We start from the raw sequence: 17,942 nt of genomic DNA on the forward strand, positions 1-17,942 counted from the left end.
GTGGTTACACATATTTTCGATTAGCATCCTGTGGTTTAAAAGTTTGCAAAATGGTACCTTGAGGTTTATTCTGTTAGCAAACACATACCAAATTGACTAACGGTGTTAAAAGTCAAAGAAAAAAGAGTAAATTTGATCCTTATATTTATTTATTTTATAAATTAACCCCATTTATTATCTAATTATCACAAACAAACTCCAAAATCTCCATCTCTTTTTCCTTTCTTTTTTCCTCTCTTCTCTCTTCCCACCTTGTTAATTTCTCACTAAATTCATGAAACTCCTTTCGTCTTCTTCAACTTGATAACAACGATGATGACTAAACAATTATCAAGCCTCCCCGTTAACAATTGTCAGCCAAATATTTATAAGGTTCCTCTTGTCGCCATTCCCTCTTTCTCATCTTCCTCTAATTTCACTGAACTCATCAGCTACCCAATTTCTTCTCCTGCGTTGTAAGTTTCTCTTCTCTGTGATCGCTTCTTCATCTTTATTTTTCTTTTGCTTTCATTTTTATCTATCTGTCTATATATAATAATATATATATAATTACTCAATCTTAAAAAGGTTCTTGATCTCTTCCTCTTCAATTCCCGGAACATATTTACATGGGCTGCACGATGAGAGAAAAGCATCTACGTACAAATCGAAGGGCACGATCAGCCAAGTCCGAATTCAATCCTTGTTGTTACGCTTCATCCATTTCCAAATCCTTACTCGAACCGGGTCTCAAACCCCTGGCTTACCATTTGGGCGTCAACGATCCAATCCACGCTAATATTTTGCATAAATTGGCTTATTTGAATAGCAATTGTGGGAGTAGTTGTAGTAGTGGTAATGGCAATTTAGATGAATCGGAGCCTGTTTTTACTGATTTGAGGCAGTTGGAGTATTCTCTTGCTGGTATGGTTTGTTTGTTGCAGCAAGTTAGACCACATTTGAGTAAAGGTGATGCAATGTGGTGTTTTTTTGATGAGTGATCTTCATGTTGGTAGAGCAAGTACCATTGAAATTCCTAGTGCTAATTCATCTGCTAATGGAATTACTTCAGTGTAGACACAGTTACTAGCAATTCTGTTGACAATGGGGTTGGTGTGGTGGCTCCAGCTCTATGCAGGTTTCATGGAGGCTGGGGGTTTGGGAATGGGAATGGGGTGGGGTGGGGTGGGATCAGAATTTGCAGTTAATGGGTTTTTCTCATATAGTGCAGAAATGACTTTGCAGAAGGATATTTATTGTGCTAATAGATTTAACCTTTCATCTTCCCGCGGCGACGAGGTTTGATAACAATTGTTTTCATATGTTATTATCAAGTAGAAGAAGATGAAAGTTTTATGAATTTACTTAGAGAGAAACTAACAAAGATGGGGGAGAAAAGAGAGAAAAAAAAATAAGAAAGGAAAGAGAGATGAAGAAGAGAGTGTATTTGATTTTTATTTTTTATTTTAGGGTTTGTTTGTGATAATTAGATAATAAGAGAGTTAATTTATAAAATAAATAAATATAAGGACCAAATTGGCTTTTTTTCCTTTGGTTTTTAACACCGTTAGTCAATTTGGTATGTGTTTGTTAACGGAATGAACCTCAAGGTACCATTTTGCAAACTTTTAAACCACAAGGGTGCTGATCGAAAACATATATAACCACAAGGTTTATTTTTGTACTTTTTCCTAAAAACAAAATACAATAAAGTTCTAACATTAAAAATTAACAAAAAAAAAAAAAAATACTACATCAATTAAAATTTAATTATTAAGTATTAATTAGACATATAAATTGATTATATATATATATATATATATATATTATTTATTTATTTATTTCTATCTATCTATGCAAAATTAATAAAAAGGAATCAACATTCCAATATTATATTTTTAAACAACTGTCTCCATTCTTTCTCAACCAAAAAATGGATAAAATACATCACATTGAAATAAGCAATCAGTGTTGCAATTCAATTAACAAGCTCAAGCTCAAAGCAATGGGCAAAACATCGGTTTTATTTGTATATAACCTGGTGAAAGTACCATCAAGCTCAAAGCAATTAGTTGTTTCTCTCAAAAGGCCGGTAAATTAAGCCATCGTCATTAAAGTTTAGAATCAATTTCAAAAAAATTATTAAACTTAATTTTGATTTAATAACATTTACTTTTTTAATCGGAATGTTACGGAATCAGAATTTGAATAACTATTTATTTATTTTATTTAGTTTAATTCGGAATCGAAATCTAATTACTTTTAAGTGTAATTGGTTCAAATTTCGGAATTGGAATCAAAATCGAAATCGAAATTGGACAAAATTAAAATTTTTTCAAATTTAATAAATAAATAAATAAAATATGAAAACCATATTAATTATAGGCTAACTGAAAAAAATTATAAAAATATTTATAAATTAAATTAATATAAATAAATATACTATATTATTGTATATAAAAATTATTATTCTAAAAATATAATATAATATAATATATTATATAAATGAATATAATATAGTGTAGTATACTGTAGAATATACGTGGGGTAGTTAGTTTTTTTATGTATAGGCATTGGTTTTTTTTTTTTAATTAAATTTGGTAAGGGAATGAGAATCATAATTGATGGAAAAGAAAGGAAGAGAGAATGGTTGATTCCCATGGTGGGACGAATATGATTCCATTTCTATATCAAAGTTTGTAAAACCAAACATCAACAAAGATAATTAATTATTGTGATTCTTATTCCCTACTCTAAATATGTCTAACCAAATACCCCTTATTGGATTAAAGTCATTTCATCCATTTTAGACAGAAAAAAATCATTGGAATAGTGACATGATAACCACATTAAAAATGACTAATTCTTACATATGGCATAACAACCATATGATAATTTTTACTGATAAGTGGCATACATGTGGTTGCATGTTATCTACAAAATTAAATTCTTTCCAATGTGGTTGTCATATTACTATTTTGATGACTTTCTGCCTGAATTGGTTGAAATGACTTTATCGAAATAAAAGGAAGACCTTTTTAAAATTGATTCCAAACTTCAGCTACCATTGTTGAGTTTCCCGTCAAAATGCTATGACAACTACTTGTGAGTCTGGCATCGATGATTTAATGACTAGTGTCAAACCCCTTAGATGTCTTTTGGTCATCCACATGCATACGCCTTTTTAGAGGTGTTCAAAAATCGAACCGAATCGAAATAATCGACCGAACTGATGAATTTTGATTTTTCCATTCGATTTTTGGATCTATTAGGTTCGTTTTGGTCTTAGTTTATGAAATATGTCGGCAATATCGGTGGTTTCAGTTTTTATGACAAAATAACCGAATTAACCGTACTTACTGTAATAGATTATATAATAATTTATATAAGCTATTTTTTCTTAGATTTGAATTTAGTAAGCTACTTATAAATTATTTATCAATTACTTATTTGTATAAATTATATATAATTTATTATTAGTTACTTATAGATTATATAGGCTATTTTTTTCTTGATTTGAATTTACTGTTTTCAATTTTGAATTTTCAATAATTCTAGTTGATTTTATGATTACATAATATAATAACGTTAATTTGATAGGTTGATATACAATAATTAGATTTGATAAGTTAATATACAATAATTATTAATTCTAAATAGTATGGATATTATAATTATATGACATAAAACAAGAAATTTTCTTATTGAGAAGAAGATGAGTTCCTCGTCAGAACGAAAGAGCGCGCCTTACCTTGCTCTTAAGTTGAGCTGCAAGCTTAGAACTAGGGAATTCCTAAAAAAAAGGCAAAGTCGGGTCGAAGATCTTCCTATCTATTGATAGATAGGAATTGATGTTCGATATAGGGGATAGGATCCATATGCTCTTTTCTTTCTCTCTCCATTTTTTTTAAAATCCTTCGGATTTCAGGAAGCGCTCATCTATTCCTACTATAGGGACATGCGTTTTGTCTTGGTAGAACCCATTCTTTAAAGCAGAGCTTTCTTATTCACTTTTGGCGGGGACTACTACTGGGAATCCAAACGAAAGGAGCGAAAACTTTTTGAGTACGTAAGTGTACATATGAGGTTTAGCAACAAAGGGAATTAACAACATATTCTTTCCCCGCCTAAGCCTAATATAAGGTTTTTCCCTGGTGACGGCCTTCTAAAAGAGAATGCTTGAAGTCAATAGGCTTAGCACCTAACTACTTTTTACAAAACTTCGTAAAATGGGGCATTTGTCAATTGAAATTGACGTAACAGGCCTTGATTTTCCTCTGTCTCGGCCAAGTTGTCAACTACATGATGATGGGATGAGATTTCAAATTTGAAATCATAAGCAATCGTCCCTACCGTCGTAAAATAAGAGCACCTGGCTCCGCCCATTCACAAGGACTCGATAGCATACGAGTCTGCATCAGGTGAATTGAAAGGGGGATTCCTCTTCTAGTTTACCCCTAGGCGAAATAGGCACAAGGAAAGAGCAATAGACCGGACCCACTGAATCAAAGCTAACCCCCTAAATAAACTAGTGCTTCGGGGCTGAAAAACTATTATACAAAACTTTCACAGGTCTGCAAGAGAAGAAGCGGTCAACTTTCTTACGATAAAAACCTTGAGGGCAGTCAAGGAGTTATGATTTCATATCAGAAGTCCTTGATTTCTCACACTGGTTCGGCCGAATTCGCCAAGCGGTTTAGAATCCGAGATTTGACTGTGGACTTAAGTCCTATTTCAATCCGGAATTTTATGAGCAACCAAAATATTTATTTAGTATCTGTTGAAATCAAAAACTGAATTGAACCAAACCGAACTGAATTAAAATATTCGGTTCAATTTGATTCGATTTTATGAATATTATTTGGTTAGGTTTGGTTCTTATTTTAGGTGTTATTTAATTTTCGGTTATTTTGGTTCGGTTCAGTTTTCAGTCCAAACCGACCGATAAACACCTCTACGCTTAAGCTTGTTTCTTATAGGATAATGACTCTGTTTGGCAAATAGAGTTTAGCTGTTAACTGATTATCTTATTGTTTAGTTGATTTAACTAGCCGTTTGTATAAACATGTTTGGTAAAACTTATGTGATTGCTAATAGCTGTTTGTGTAAACTAACAAATAAAGACATTGATATGTTATGACTATTATTTTCTGTTTTAGTAATTTATATTAGTAATCACATTCTAAAAAACGTTTTATAACTTAAGTCTTTATTAATACATAAAAATATATTTAAACAATGAAATTTATTCTTAGATTTTTACTAATATATAAAATAAAAAAAATAGTAAATATATATCTATTCATACAAGTTTCGGGGCTTTTTTGGGTCTGTGGTGGGGCCAGCATAGCTGGGATGTTCGCCGCTTACCTTTCCTCGTTAACCAATCTTTAATAAAAAAAAATTCTATTCATACAAGTAAAACAAATGTTTTAAGATGCACGTTGGCGTCATTTACTCCTCATCAAATTAGTAACAATGTCATTCCAGACTTTTTTCACTTCACTTATACGTTGAACCCACATTACTAATATCTAATAATTCTTAATATAAAATGAATAACCTTAATGAACAAGACTAATTACCACGAGGAGATTTTGGAAAATTTAGAGTTGGATTGCTAATAGTATCTTGGATATTATATAATATATTTTAGTATATAACAATTAATTTATAATTTAACATTTTATTAATATAAAAACCTAATATTTGTATGTTGTTCTAAAGTTTCCAATAATATTAATTAGTTTAATTATTAATTTTAATCCATATAATTTGGAATAGATGATACAGATTAATTTGGGACGAGTTAGTTTTAATCGTAAACTAACAAAGATGTTTTTTCTCTAGCTAAACTAGAAGGAGTTAATCCCGGTTTTATGGACTAAATCCATAGGAAATAAGAATTCCCCATTGTTGAATGTAAAAACCTTAAAAAAGCTTCAATGAAGAAGATAATAATTTTGATTGATAAAATGTTGAAGATTACAATAGAAAGAGATGTATTTATTGTTGAAACACCTTTCCACATGATTTTGATTTGACAAAATTATTTAAGTTAATCCATGATTAAGTGACAATTAAATTTAAGTGCTTTGATTTAATTGTACTAATATGTTTGTTCAATGTTGAGTGTAAATATAAATACAAATAGAAATAAAAAGTGAGATAGGACGAAGTCAACATAAGACACAGCACAATCTGAGTAGAGTGGAACTTAGCGTGAAAGAAGATAAGTTATCTTCAGAACAGAAGCTTAAAGATCAAGCTAATCAACGAAGCTGAGTGGAACGAAACTCAGTATCAAAAGTAGAAAAGTCTTCTTCAGAACTATGTCTTGCAGAACGAAGCTGAGTAAAAGAAAACTCAATATTTGTATTAGCAAACAATCGCAGACAGCGGTTATCAAAGTCAAGCTGAGTGATCTTCAGGACATCACGAATAATCCGTTTGCTAAAAGACAAGATTCGACAACTGTCTGCACCAATCCAGAACCTTGGAATTACGCAAAAGCCAATTTCGAGATGCATGGGTCATCTGTTCGTTAGCTAAAAGACAAATTGGCACAAGAAGACGAAACCTGCAAGAAGAAGACAAGCCTGACGACTGTGGAAATTCAGACGACAGGATTGGCCTGCAAAACTGAAGCTGACCAGAACTTGTCTAAAAAAGGAGCCGTTTGGATCAACGGACAAATCCAAGATTCAAATCATTTCTGCTTCAGACCTCAACTATAAAAGGACATGATCATTCTTGGATCAGAAGCTGAATACAACAAGAGAAAAATAGCATACATACAAAGCACACAAAAACAAAAAGAGATCTTACACCAATTTTCTATACTTGTGTAAAAGCTAGATTGATTTTTGTAATCATCTAAGGTGTTCTTCATCTGGAAAGAACAAACTTGTATCAATTGTAAATTGAGAGTGTCGTGCTGAGTGTTTGGTTTTAAATACTCAGTGGTAGAGAAATCTAAGTGTTCGGTTATAGAACTTAGTAGGAGTTGAGTAGACGAATAGAGGAAGGTACTCTTGCATATTCAACTGCCTTGTAAACGGTTTGTGCTCTACCTTTAAAGAGCTCAGTATTGGATTTAAAAAGCCCGGAGGGATTCTAGGGACTGGACGTAGACGAAGAGGCCGAACCAGGATAAGTCGTGCAGAGTAATCTCTAACTCTCTCAATATATATATATATATATATATATATATATATATATATATATATATATATATATATATGTGTGTGTGTGTGTGTGTTGCTTGTTATATTTACTCGGCATATAAATTGTTTAAATTAACACTGAGTAAAATAAGAGTGCTGAGTTGGAAGTTGACCACAAAAGTGTCAATTCCCAACTCATATGTAAAATAGTTCTAGTCAACATCTGAATTAAGTTATCTTACGCTACAATCGACCGTGCTGACCAAAGCTGAGTTAACAAACTCAAGAAAATATAATAAGTCAGCTTAATTAATTTGGAAAAAGTTATATTAGTTCCTAACCCCCCCCCCCCCCCTTTGGAACTAATCACATGGGACCAACAAGTGGTATCAGAGCTAATAGCTCACTACTCAAAGATATAACTATCTTGAGCTGATCCCGATAAATGGCTGAGAACAGCACTCGTTTCCTTCCAGGGAACCAAACAACGCAGATACTCCCTGAGGGACTATCAATTAGTCAGCCTCCCCTATTCTTTGGATCTAACTATACGTTTTGGAAGAATAGGATGAAGAACTTTATTCAAGTCACAAACATGAGTGCATGGATTGCAATAGTTCAAGGCTCATATGTGCCTTATAAAACTGTTGACAATGAGAAAGTTGTTAAGAGTGAAACTGAGTGGTCAGAAGATGACCTTAAAAAATTACAAAACAATGCTTCGGCTATCAATATGCTTCACTGTGCGTTAGATGCTGCAGAATAACAATAAGATTTCAGGTTGCGAGTCAGCACAGGAGATTTGGAAAAGGCTTGAAGTAACCTACGAAGGTACAAGCAAGGTCAAGGAATCATAGATGAACCAACATATGAGATTATACGAGCTGTTCGAGATGAACGACAATGAGGACATCTCAGGAATGAATGCTAGATTCACAAACATCATAAATGAGCTAAAGAGGCTCGGCAAGAACTTCACTGAAGAAGAGCAGGTAAAGAAAATCCTGAGAAGCTTACCCAAGAGCTGGCAAGCTGAGAAACCTGTCGTGGAGGAAGCTCAAGACTTGACCACATATAAATACGATGAGCTGATCGGATCTCTGCTGACCCATGAGATCTCTATGAAAAATTTTGAAGCAAAAGAAAAGTCAGAAGATAAGAAACAAAAATCACTTGTCATGAAAGCTGACTCAACCGAAGCTGACTCATCTGATGATGAGGAAATGGCCATGTTCACAAGGAAGATGAAGAAGTTGTTCAGAAAGAATGAAAAGAACAGCAAGAGGCCATTCAGAAGAGGCGACAGGTACATAGCTGAGTCCAGTGACAAATACAAAAAGGACAGCTCCAAGTCTGTCACATGCTTTGAGTGCCATCAAACTGGGCACATTAAGTCAAGCTACCCTAATCTAAAGAAAGAAAAGAAGGGAAGCAAAAAGGCAATGGTGGCCATATGGAGTAACAGCGATGAGTCAACATCATCTGAAGCTGATGCCATCGAGTCAGCAAACATATGCTTCATGGCCGATGACGCTGCTGACCACATTCGATCTGAGCAAGCTGACCTCTCTGAAGAATCTAAACAGGAGGAGTACTCAAATGAGGTAACATCCTTACACTTGCTTAGAAATGAAATGATTAACGCCCTGAGTGATTTATATACACTGACTAAAAAGTGTATCGAAGAGGTCAAACTCAGTGATCTTCGATATCTTCTCCAAGACAACTCAACTTTGCATAGTAACATGGAAATTATGCACAAGTTTGTCTCGGAGGTCCAATCAGATTCAAAGAAACTGAGAAAGGACGTCACAAACCTACAGAACCAAATAAAAGGCTCAACCAAATCTCATGTTGAGTACTCAAGTACTGGTCAGCGCAGACAGGTCACTCAGTGTGACTGTTGTGAAAAAAGGGGACACACAACAGATGTGTGTTGGTACAATAAGCGGATTATCCAATGTAACTTCTGCGGAAAGAAATGACATACCACTAAGGTATGTTGGCATGCTCAGCACAATGGTGCTGACCAAAAACAAAGTCACCCCAAAAGGGTAGCATTTTGTGACTTCTGTGGTAAAGCTGGCCACACAATAAAAGTATACCGTCACAAATTAAAACATGACTTTGCACCTGTCTATGCTAACCCACGAGGACCCAAAAAGAATTGGGTACCTAAAGATGAGTGATTTAAAATGCAGGTGAGCCTGAGATGCGTGGAAAAATCGAAACTATGGTATATTGATAGCGCATGCTCGAGGCACATGACTGGTGATGAAACTCAGTTCATCACACTTGAGCTTAAACGAGGTGGAAACGTAAGCTTTGGAGACAATAAGAAGGGTAAGATAGTAGGATCATGTACTATCGGAGGTAACCCCACCATTGAGTCAGTCTCCTTAGTTAAGGGTCTCAAATATAACCTATTGAGCGTAGCTCAGCTTTGTGATAGCGGTAGACAGGTTATATTTGATGCTACTCAGTGTCGAATACTCGAGGGAAAAACAAATAATTTAATTTTAACTGCCCCTCGTGTTGACAACGTATATATGTTGAGTTTAGAAAAACAGTTTTCCAAAAATATATGTTTAGTATCTAAAGAGGATAACTCCTGGCTATGGCATAGGAGACTTGGTCATGTAAGCATGGACCTCCTTGCCAAATTAGCTAGAAAGCAACTAGTTGAGGGACTGCCCAAACTCAAATTTGAAAAAGATCAATTGTGCAATGCTTGTCAGCAAGGTAAACAAACGAAAAAGTCTTTTCAAAGTAAAAATATTGTCTCAACCAAGCGACCATTGGAATTACTACACTTGGACCTTTTCGGACCGGTCCAGCCACTCAGCTTGGGCGGTAAGAAATTCTCCTTGGTCATTGTAGACGATTTCTCTCGGTATACTTGGATCATCTTGCTGAGTAGCAAGGATGAAACTTTTCAGATGTTCACAACATTGATTAAAAGGCTTGAAAATGACAAAAACCTAAAAGTAGCTCATATTAGAAGTGACAATGGCGGAGAATTCAAAAACCAACAGTTTGACGAATTCTGTGAAGCTGGTGGTATTGACCACAATTTCTCTGCTCCTAGAATGCCTCAACAAAATGGGGTGGTTGAAAGAAAGAATAGAACAATTGTCGAAATTGCTAGGACAATGCTGAGCGAAAATAGGCTTCCAAAGTATTTCTGGGGTGAAGCTATCCACACAGCATGCTACATACTCAATAGGGCTTTAGTTAGACCTATTCTTAAGAAAACCCCATACGAACTTTGGAAAGGACGGAAGCCCAACATTGGCTACTTTCGTGCCTTTGGGTGTAAATGTTTTATACTCAATACAAAAGATAACCTTGCAAAATTTGATGCTAAAGCTGACGAAGCGATCTTTTTAAGGTACTCAACTAACAGTAAAGCATATAGAGTGTATAATAAACGAACTCAAGTTGTTGAAGAGTCTGTCCATATAGAGTTCGATGAAACTGACCCTGTAGGAAAGACAACTCAGTCTGCCGAAGATGAACCGAGCTCAGCTTCCGCTGACCAAACAGGAGCTACTGAGTTATCAGTACAAGGTCTGACTAAAGGTAAACACGAACCCGAAATTACCTTTGCTGACCAATCTATTCCTGCAGATATTGTAGAAACACCTATTCCAGACAACTCAACATTACCTAAAGAAATAAAAATTCCAAGAGGACATTCGGAGAAGTCCATTCTTGATGTCGCTGACAACAAGTTGATGACAAGAGATCAGCTTAGAAAGTATCTCGGGAATGTTGCATTCGTCTCAGTAAATGAGCCAAAGAAGTTCGCCGATGTTGAGCACGATGAATATTGGATCAATGCTATGCAAGAAGAGCTTGATCAATTCACAAGAAATGAGGTATGAGATTTAGTACCAAAACCTAGGAATCAAAAGACCATAGGAACTAAGTGGGTCTTTAGAAATAAACTAGATGAGCAAGGCAACGTAGTCAGAAACAAAGCCCGACTTGTAGCCTAAGGCTATAGTCAGCAAGAGGGCATTGACTATGGTGAGACCTTTGCTCATGTTGCTAGGTTAGAAGCTATACGTATATTGTGTGCATATGCTAGCTATATGAACTTTAAACTATATCAAATGGATGTTAAAAGTGCTTTTCTTAATGGCTTTATAAACGAAGAGGTATATGTTAGTCAGCCTCCAGGGTTTGAAGATCCAAAATTTCCAAACCACGTTTATAAACTCAAGAAGGCCCTGTATGGCCTAAAGCAAGCACCACGTGCTTGGTATGAGAGGTTGACCAATTTCCTGCTGACCAGGAATTATGTGAGAGGCAAAGCTGACACAACCTTGTTCATTAAGAAAAAGGGTAAAAATATCTTACTAGCACAAATTTACTTAGATGATATAATCTTTGGTGCTACTGACAAATCTATGTGCAAAGAATTTAGTAAACAGACTCAAACTGAGTTCGAGATGTCTATGATGGGCGAACTCAACTTCTTCCTTGGACTACAAATCAAGCAAGGTAAGAATGGCATCTTTATTAGTCAGTCCAAGTACGCCAAGGAAATGCTCAAAAACTTCGATATGGAAGATTGTAAACCCATATCAACCCCAATGGGTACTGACACTGTCCTATGCACGAATGAGAAAGGTAAGTCAGTAGATAGTAAGCTATATAGAGGTATGATTGGCTCTTTACTCTATCTTACTACGAGTAGACCTGATATTCAGTACTCAGTATGCTATTGCGCTAGATATCAAGCTGACCCCAGGGAATCTCACATTGTAGCTGTAAAACGAATTTTTAGATATTTGCAGAGCTCAGTTAATGCAGGTTTATGGTATCCAAATTCAAATGACTTCACACTAATTGGATACACTGATGCTGACTATGGACGAGATAAGCTATAGCGTAAGAGTACTTCAGGAGGATGTCACTTCCTTGGAAGCTGTCTAGTATATTGGTTCAGCAAGAAGCAGTCATCAGTTGCCCTGTCTACAACTGAAGCTGAGTACATTGCTGCTGGAAGCTGTGTGGCTCAAGTCCTATGGATTAAGCAACAGCTTAAGGATTACGGAGTCAAAACAGACATAATTGAAGTCAAATGCGATAACAAAAGCGCTATTGACCTATCCAGAAATCCAATCCAACACAGCAGGATGAAGCATGTCAGTATAAGGCATCACTTCATTAGAGATCATGTACTCAAGGGTGAGATCAAGCTGACATACGTACCTACAGATGACCAGCTTGCGGATATCTTCACTAAGCCTTTGGCTCGTGAGCAATTCAGCATATTAAGGGAAGCTATCGGTATGTCTAATCCTCTTCAGTAATACTATGTGCTTAATTGAATCTTGAGTGATTACCATACTGAGTGACTTGTGCTCATTTAATATGTGTTATAGAAAATCACCCTATGCTGAGTAAGACATATGATAGGGGTCAAAAACCCATATCTTTGGGTACGGTTTTAGGACGGTTTTTAGTATTATTTCATGAATAAGCGAGCAATTCTCGCATTTATATGCCTTTGTGTGCGTTAGTTAGGAATTGGAAATGTTTTATTAACTTTTCGTTGTTTAGGCTCATTTTCTGATCATTTTAGGCAAATAAGGCCAAAATGGCATGTATGTTATAATTCCGTCATCTTTTATAGCTAATTGATCCGCCAAAAGTCGCACCAAACGGAACGTTTGCTTAAAATGAGCGATTGGCAGGTCAATTTAGCCTCGAGACTAATGCTATTTGGAGTTTTCGTGCATGCACAGGGATAAGTTCGGGCGAAAATTACACTGCGGGACATCGAGCGACAGTGCAGAAGCGTGCAGGGCAAAATCGCTCGTCGGACTGGCCTTTTTTTGGACCAGCAGCTCGCGACGAGCTGGACTTTAGGCCAGCTCGCCGAGCAGGCCTCCAGGGGCCTGCTCGGGCGAGCTGGCCATTATAGGCCTGCTCGGGCGAGCTGGGGGCCTGCTCGGGCAAGCTGGGGGCCAGCTCGCCGAGCAGCGCACCCTGCTCGGTGAGCTGACCTGCGGGAATTGGTCAAAATTGGCAGTTTTGACCCCACGACTCCACGACCGGTCCCACGACTTCCCACCTGCATAAGAACACGAAATAGGTCAAAAAGAGGGCCCGAGCTACAACTATAAATAGAATTTTTTCCATTGTAAATTAGTCATCTTTCATTATTGTAATTTACTTTAGCCTTTCCCCCTTGAGAAATCCTCTCCACCTCTTCCATCTTCTCCAACCTCCATTGAAGAAGCTCCGAAGCTCCGCATCTCCACCGAGGATTATTCAAGGTCCGTCCTTAAGACCTAGGAAGTCGGCTGCAGAGTAGACAGGTTCCCTGAAAGGGATTTTCGTATCTCCTTTTATCTTTCCTTGTTTGTACTCTTTGATACAGTCTATGAATCCTAGGCTAATTGTATCCTGTGACATTGTTCTTCGCCTTTAATAATATTTTAGCTCTTATTTTGTTCTATGATTATTTGTTTAATTTTGTCTTACGCTTTATTCAATTGGTTTAACTCATTCAAAAGCCCCAAAATCTAGTAGGCACATATTGTGAGCTGAATCTGACCTAGTCAGAGCCTAGGAGATTGACGACCTCTTAGTTGATTAAGCCCAAATTGCTGAGCCTTAGACCTAGTTTCGGCCTTACAAGGGAATCACGCACTAAGAACTTCAGGAGGGTAAGTAGGGTTAATCGCCTTGAATACAAGTGACTTAGATTAGATTTTTAATCAATAGACCTAATAACCTAACTTCATTATTATCGTTCATACCATGTTCCTTCGGGTAATTGCATTAGTGAAAGATCACCTAGGAGTAGTATAACTTAATTAGGAGTAGTTTAACTTAATTAGGCATAGAATAACTTAGTTAGATTTAGTATAACTTAGCTAGGAGTAGCGTAATTCAACCTAGGAGTAGATTAACTTAAACAAACAAACTCAAAACCCACAAAGCCTAGATAACACCTGAGACCAAGTAGCTCGATACTTGTGGTAAATAAGTCTTGTGGATTCGATACCTGGACTTTCCAGATTTATTACTTGATAACGACGGGGTACACTTATCCCTTAGTGAGTCTTCTTACGGGAGGCGCATCAAGTTTTTGGCGCCGTTGCCGGGGATTTATTTCTTCTACAATATCGAACCAAAGGTTGATTTGTTAGTTTAGGCATTCATTGTGAATATTCTTTGTCTCTATCATACTTATACTTGTTTATATTCATACTTACATATACAAATACTTGTTGATATATTATTACTTCATTTCTGTAACATTACACTTTTTGTACTTATAAAATCGTTCTTCCAGCAATTATGGACAACAGAGCTCCAAAACCGTCCATGAATGATCTCAACGCAAAAATGGATTTCCTTGTGGCTTCGGTCAGCCGTGACAGCCAAACAAGGACACTGTTTTGCATAAGATGCGGCCAGAATCACCCCGGTGATGTATGCCACGTCAACTACTACGTACCTAGAGGTGAGAATGTAAGTTACTTGGGTAATCGTCAAAGGTATAATTCTGAACCCCCAACTTACAACTTTTATGATTAGGAGCACACACGATATCCACCGGCGCCATACGTGGCACCCATGGATACCCTTCCATATCCCCCTTCTAATTCTGATTTTTATGACAGGCAAACAGAGCGCTCAGAAGGAATAATGACCCTCTTAAGAGAGATATCCGTCCGACTAGCAGCCAACGAGGAGGCATGTAGGACCCTGAGCAACCAACTCGCCGCAATCAAACAAGAAGAAAGGGAATGCCAAGAGGCTTTCCTCTCACAAGAGGAAACGGTTCAAGTCATCGCCCTAAGGAGTGGCAAGAAAGTGGACACACTCGTAGCACCTCAATCACAAACACAACCATCACCACAGGTAAGTAGGGAACCGGAAGTGGTAAGCAACCCCGGTCCCGTATCTGAAACTCCAGCTCCTGGAGTAGCTGTAGAAAAAGTAGTTAGGCCTTATGTACCAAAACTGCCATTCCGTCAGAAACAGAAAAAGGTCAACTTAGATAAGAAATTTGCTCGGTTTTCGGAAATCCTTAGTAGATTAGAAATCAATATTCCATTAATGGAGGCACTAGAGGAAATGCCAAACTATGCAAAATTTCTTAAAGACATGTTGTCGAAAAAGAAAAAGTTTGGGGAGAATGAGATAGTGGCCTTAACAGAACAATGCTCGGCCATAATCACTCATAAATTGCCCCCCAAGCTTAAAGATCAAGGGAGCTTTACCATCCCGTGTAGGATAGGCAACATGCACATAGATAGGGCATTATATGATTTAGGAGCAAGTATTAATCTTATGCCTTTATCAATTTTCAGGAAATTGGGACTCGGAGAGCCTAAACCAACAAACATGACACTGCAGCTAGCGGACAGGTCAATCGCACGGCCTAGAGGCATAGTTGAAGATGTATTGGTGAAGGTGGACAAACTGATCTTCCCGGTCGATTTTATGGTCCTCGACATGGAAGAAGATGACTCCGTCCCCATTCTTCTCGGGAGACCGTTCCTTGCAACCGGTAGGACATTGATAGACGTCCATGGAGGTAAAGTGGTCCTAAGGGTGCAGGACGAAGAGGTAACATTTAACGTTTACGAGTCTATGAAATTTCCTCAAGAGCGTTCCAAAAGCTGTAATTTTGTGGATGCACTAATAGACGAATGTATTGAGGAAGTTGACCTTAGCATAAGAAATGCCTCTTTAGAACTCGGTCTAAGTGGCGAGGAATGTGAAAACTCGAATGAACCATTTGAAGACCTCCCACCTGAAAAATGTTATTGGGTCAAGGGTCGAAAAGAGGACCTTGATCGTGAGATCAAACCTAAACCCAAAACCTCACTAGAGGAGCCTCCAGAATTGGAGCTTAAGCCCTTGCCCAACAATCTGAAATATGTTTTTCTTCAACCTCCCACAGATTTACCCGTTATTATTTCTTCTTTGTTGACAGTTGAACAGGAAGAAAGATTGGTGGAGGTGCTGAAGCAACATAAAGGGGCCTTTGGCTGGTCAATCCACGACATCAAAGGCATCGACCCCAAAATCTGCACTCATAGGATTTTCCTTGAGGAAGAGATTAAGCCATCTGCCCAACCTCAACGACGGCTCAACCCTAACATGAAAGAGGTGGTAAAAGCCGAGGTTATAAAACTCCTCGACGCAGGTATCATCTTTCCAATTTCTGATAGCCAATGGATAAGCCCGGTTCAATGCGTGCCTAAAAAAGGGGGAACAACGGTAATGGAAAATGAAAAAGGGGAATTAATCCCAACTAGAAAGGTTACGGGTTGGCGTGTATGCATAGATTATAGGAAATTAAACGAGGCCACCCGTAAAGACCACTTTCGCTTACCATTTATTGATCAAATGTTGGAACGGTTGGCAGGGCACAAATTTTTCTGTACTTTAGATGGGCTATCCGGTTATATGCAAATTCATGTGGACCCTTTGGACCAAGAGAAAACCACATTCACTTGTCCCTATGGAACTTTCGCATATAGGCGGATGCCTTTCGGATTATGTAATGCCCCTGCCACATTCCAACGTTGTATGATGACTATGTTTTCTGACATGGTCGAAGAGTTCCTAGAAATTTTCATGGATGATTTTAATGTTGTAGGACCTACTGTTGATCAATGCCTTGAAAACTTGGACCGAGTCTTAGAACGTTGTGAAGACAAAAACTTGGCACTCAATTGGGAAAAGTGCCAGTTTATGGTCCAAAACTGCATAGTGTTAGGACACTAGGTGTCGGGAAAGGGGATCGAGGTCGATCCGGCAAAAATTGAGGTGATTGAAAAACTGCCTCCTCCTACCAGTGTAAAATTGGTTAGGAGCTTTTTAGGACATGCGGGGTTTTATAGAAGGTTCATAAAGGATTTTTCAAAAATCACTAAACCCCTCACTCAATTATTACTGAAAGATGCTGATTTTAATTTCAATGAAGAATGTATGTCTGCATTTAAATTATTGAAAAAAGAAATTAATCGAAGCACCTATTATGGTAAGCCCGGATTGGTCCCTTCCCTTTGAATTGATGTGCGATGCCAGCGATTTAGCTGTAGGAGCCTGTCTTGGGCAGAGGGTAGATAAACTTTTTCGCCCAATCTTCTATGCTAGCAAAACCTTAAATGATGCACAGCAGAATTATTCAATAACTGAAAAGGAATTGCTAGCCGTGGTTTTTGCCTTTGACAAATTTAGATCTTACTTGGTGCTATCTAAGGTAATTGTTTTTACTGACCATGCAGCTTTAAGATATTTGATGAGCAAGCAAGATGCAAAACCTAAGCTGATCCGTTGGATCTTACTATTCCAAGAATTTGACATCAAGATTAGAGACAAGAAAGGGGTGGAAAACGTGATAGCAGACCACCTATCCAGGTTAGAGTCAGATCAGCAAGCCTTAGAACATGAGACAATCAAGGAGGTATTCCCGGACGAAACATTATATTCGGTACAAACTCTCCCCTGGTTTGCAGATATCGCGAACTACAAAGTCAGTAACATTCTTCCCCCTAATTTAGATGCAAGCAAAAAACATAAGTTTATGTTTGAGAACAAACAATATTTTTGGGAAGAACCATATTTGTTTCGATTCTGCACTGATGGCATAATTAGGAGATGTATACCTGAAGAGGAGGTAGATTCAGTGATTAACATGTGTCATTCTAGGGAACCAGGTGGCCACTTCGGGCCAGATAGGACAGTGGAAAAAATCCTCCAAAGTGGGTTTTGGTGGCCACAAATGCATAATGATGTTAGTAACTATATTAA

This window comes from Euphorbia lathyris, chromosome 2 (assembly GCF_963576675.1).
Source record: "Euphorbia lathyris chromosome 2, ddEupLath1.1, whole genome shotgun sequence".
Lineage (NCBI taxonomy): Eukaryota > Viridiplantae > Streptophyta > Magnoliopsida > Malpighiales > Euphorbiaceae > Euphorbia > Euphorbia lathyris.